Below are 4,795 nucleotides of genomic sequence, written 5' to 3' on the forward strand. Positions count from 1 at the left end.
ACTCACACACACATACACACACACACACACACACACACACACACACACACACACACACTTTATTTGAAGCTTTAATGATGTACAGTATAATACAAAAGGAACCAGAGACAAATGTCCTTTACTAGATGTTATCAGATGTCTCATTCTAAAGCAACAAGTCTATTCCCCAAGAATGATATGGAAAGTAAAACTGAAACAAATTTGGGAGTCAGGGTTGGGCAAATGGATCATCACCTGTTCTCCCAACCCCATTGGAAAGTGCTTGTAAAGAGTTTCCTGTTTCACAGTGAATATTGAAATATCATTTGAATAGTTTCCTTAAAGCCTGGGGAAGATGATCAGGTGCTGGAGGTAGATGACCTACTCCATCAAGATCAAGGATTTAGCCAAGACTGGAATGTGGGTAAGCACAATGACTGCCTGGTCAAAGGGGCAAGATGGAGCCCAAATTCATTGGCATTCTTCATGCTTTTAAGAGTTCAGGAACCACTGTTAGATCTTAACATGAAATTCATTTTTAAGAGAAAAAAGTATAATCTAACACCCTCAAACCTTCTACTGTTTCACTAGGCACAGGCATCTTGGGAATGTTTGGGCCCAAACATGACATTGAAAACAGCTTGGATAACCTCAGTCTTTTCCCGCCAGAGCATCCCTCTCTCTCTCTCCTGCTCTTGCCACTGGTGAAGATAAAGCAGCAGAGTTTGGTCTTGAATATATGTATAGTCCATTCCTCTTGCTTTGTCTTCCTTCACCCAAATGTCTCAAGAATCAGACTCTCACACAGATCTTTGTATGGTGATAAGTCTCCAAAAGGTACCAAAGTGTGCTTCATGTCTCCTCCCTTCTTTCTCCCAATGACAACACCAACGAACTCAAAACAGTATTCTCTCTTCTTCCTCAAAAGAGTGTGAAGCCCCTGGAGGGAAAGTGGGTCCCCAGGAATTTATGGAAACTGGGCTTTCCCAAAGGGAAAGATGTTCCATGGCAGAGTGGAGGTAATAATGGGGCTAGTTCTCAGTTTACTCCTGTCCAAGTTATGAGGTCTTCCAATGCATTGTCCTGGTTGTTGCTGTATAATGATAAAACTTCCTTAATGTGTTTCAGTTCAAAACCCATTTCCTTTTATTTACTCATTAACTGAAGAAATTCTGTTATCTTTTCCTCTGAACGTTGGTACATTTCCAAACTCCTTCTAGAATGGGATCAAAGCCCTTTTTTACAGAACTCTCCATGTGCAAACAGTCAAGAACCTATTCTATATTTCCTCCTTTCTTTTTCTTTTATTTTTTTCCTCCTTTCTTTTTCATGGCACATCCATATGAGTAGCACATGGTGACCACTTGCTCCACATATTGGTGCTCATTGAGATTCAGTACTTGCAGGTCCGACTAGGTTGGGGTCTTAAACCCTGGAAATGGCTTGGCGTCACCAAGAGCATTGTGTTTGGAGGTGATGGCTCTTATACACACTGACAAGACAGACAAGAAGGCAGTTCAAATGGGGGGACAATGTGGGGATCTCTTTGCCATTGTCTATATTAAAAGCTGGAAGTTCCACCCTAAGCTGTCTATTGAGTTTACTAGCATTGTTCTGGGAATACTATTTTAAGGAATCAAAAAAGTGTCATTGTGGAGGCAGGTGGTGTTGGGAAAAGTGCTTGCAAGTCTTAATGTCTTCTGCTCACTGTCAATTGAGTCACATCTGAGGAAGGAAAGAGACTTGATTTTGCTCACAGTAATAGTCAGATGGAGGGCCATTTTGGAAAACAGTGACATCTCTTCACAGTGACCTAGCTGTGGTAGAATGAAAAGGCCACTGGATTTGTGAAGAGGCATGACACCCAGTGCAACAGACCTAGAGCCTCCTTTGGGTGACTTATTGTCCAAGATCTTAGCACAGTAGATCCATTCTACCAAGAATGTTTTTTAATTCTTCTTTCTTATCGGTAGGTTTTAATTCTGTTATCTAATTAATCTTCTTCACATTCAAAGTCAGTAGGTAGGGTTGAAATCTGCCATTATATGAGGTGACTGAGAACCTTCTGGTTTATGGCATTGCTTCTGCTACGGGTTGGGACGAGAATATCATGCTATTAGCTGGCAAGGATGGGGTTAATGGGAATTGGCAGTGTGATGCAACAGTTCGTCTTTGAGAAAGCCATTTTACTGTTAACCCTCTGGGATGCTTGGAATTCACTTCAACTTCTGCTTGTTCAGCCTTTTGCTGAGCTTCCTCTTGAGCTTCCTGGATTTTCTGAATGTCTTCTGCCCACTCGATTGTTTTTGTTTTCCCAAGGAAAAGTGACTGGGTTTTGAGGTGCTTTTCATTTTAGTGGAGACTGGTTGCACCGATGTTTCCCTCATGTTCCAGGTAGGTTAAGTTTAGTGTTTGTATTTCCCTGGTGGCTTGTAACAATCAGGAAAGGAGAATCTAATAGGCAGACCAACTTTAGCTTGTGTATTGAATTTTTCTCCCGTTTTAAATGGGTTATCATCAGGTTAACTAAAAGTCATAGAAAATGTGAACCCAACTTCTTAGATAGAATCGAAGTCTTTCCCCTGTCACTAAGGTATGGGCTCGCCATCTCTTCATCTCAGCTTCTAGCAGTATCTAGGGAGAATGCATGGTCTTCCTTTTACTCTGTCCTCTCTGGGCCCAGCTGCCACTGCCACTATTATTGTGTGCCTACTTCTTTATTTTTTGGATGCAGGAAATATTTATTTTGCATTCTTGCAAGAATGGGTGCCTAAGTTAGTAGACACATCTTTGAAACTTCAAAGGCAGGATTTTATTTCCTATCCTGAAGCACACTGTCTCTCCCCTGATTTCCCATCAATTGGGTGTTACAGAAGTTACCTGACCTGAATCTCCGCCCCTCATAGCAGCCAATCTCTGCCCCCAAGGAGCTTACATTCCTTTGGGGGGAAGATAACTAACTTCCACCCTTCTTTGATATCCTTTGAGTTTGAATTTTTCTAGTTCAAGTTTCATTTCTCCAATTTAATTTTCATTACTGTGGAAACTAAATGAAATGCTCATCCATTTCTCACAATTTCCTCCTTTTCAAAATAGTTTGGTTTCCACATATTTTCTAACCCCTCAAATTTCACTAATACTTTTAATCCCCCTTCATAAAAATCTAATAACCCCTGCACAGGATGGATAATTAATTCTTGAATTCTCTGTTAATTCTTCTGACAGGGCTGTATGAGGAGTATCCTTCTTTTCCTGCCAATAACCTCTCCAGTCATTTTTTCCCTTGCCATTCTGCTAGGGGCATCTAACCACTCTGCTATTCCTTTCACTGCCTCTCTGGTTTAATTTGTCCAAAAAATTTACCCACCAGAGTAGGAATGACTCAAATCCGGAACTCGATTTCTAGCCTTGAAGTCATCGGTTACTCCTTGACTTAATTCTTCCTGATTCAGACTTTTTCTTCATCAAATGTCAGAGTAAAAGGAGTAGCCAATTGGATCGATGCACAGGTGCCCACTCAGTTCCCAGGCAAAGCAGATTGGAAGAGTGCTGCTTCTATAATATCCTAGGTTTGCTTGGTTTGCTCATCCCTGAGAAACTGCCAGACCTAGTCTCAGTTACATTCTAAACTTGGGTACATGTCACTACAGCCCCTAGATTTGGGAATCTTTCAGCCCGTCATGAGAGGCAAGCTGATTGATCTGCAGGGCCGAGATAAAGGGCTAGTTAGGATAGCCTGGTTTATTCACTCACACAAGGGAGTAAGTGAGACAAAGCACTACAAGTCTCTGGGGGGGGGAATGTTATTTTGGGAACAAAAGGATCTGACACTTGACAAATTCCCTGCTTCTTAAGGCGACCTCATTCTACCTTTGTGTATATTGTTATGTATATGTTCTAGTTTCTAGAACATATATAAAGAAATTGTATGTGGATAGAGAGATATAATACATATGTATACACATGTTTATATATATGTGCATCTGTGCACCCACACTCACAATATGCATATATATATATATATATATATATATATATATATATATATTTACATAGTCATATGCATATACATACACATACATCAAGGCAATATTTAATTCTCATTGCCTTCTTGGAACAAACAGAATAAATTTATTCCATGATGTTACCCTTCAAATATTAAAAGTTGTGCATCATTACCTCCATCCCCCTCCCACCCCTTAGTTTATACTTCTCTAGGCTAAACATTTCAATTGCTCTTCATATGGAAGGAACTCTAGGCATCTACCTTTCTATTCTGGATGTCCTCCTCTCGCTTCTTTCTGGATCGTAAGTGTGAGGAATGATCAGTCCTCCAGACGTGGCCTGGCCAGTGTGGAATAGAATACTATCATGGTCTATCTTGTTCTCCAAACTCTGCAGTTTGAGACCACATTAGGCAAGAGGAGAAGCAATACAGCTGTCCAAGTTACTCATGAGGTTTTTATCTTGAAGTTTCAGTCAACAAATATTTACTGATTCTTCATAGAAATATTAGCAATGCACTGGTCACACAGGGAATTATCAGCTTTCCAGTGAACTTTAGAAATGGTTGATAGTTGCTTAGCTCAGAATAGAGCCTAGAGAGGCTAGCTGGATGGCATTTTAACTGACCCTCGAGCTGGCATCCAATATTGTGTCCCAGGACCCTGGCACTTTCCCCTGAGACCTTGAGAGATCTTAGGTATTTCTGATGATAATTAATAAAATGTGTTTCCAAAAGGAAAGGAGGTGAGAAAAACTGTTTGCAGAGGGGAATTAACTCTACAAATGTTCCCTCCAAAGAAAGTAGGCGAAA

At 40.6% G+C, this 4,795-nt stretch overlaps 1 pseudogene; it reads right to left on the reverse strand.

The window, feature by feature from the left end:
* Window positions 1-1,017: 1,017 nt before the first annotated feature.
* LOC141549009 (ubiquitin-associated protein 1-like) lies at window positions 1,018-2,516 on the reverse strand (annotated as a pseudogene).
* Between the last annotated feature and the right edge of the window lie 2,279 nt (window positions 2,517-4,795).

This window comes from Sminthopsis crassicaudata, chromosome X (assembly GCF_048593235.1).
Source record: "Sminthopsis crassicaudata isolate SCR6 chromosome X, ASM4859323v1, whole genome shotgun sequence".
NCBI classification, from domain to species: domain Eukaryota; kingdom Metazoa; phylum Chordata; class Mammalia; order Dasyuromorphia; family Dasyuridae; genus Sminthopsis; species Sminthopsis crassicaudata.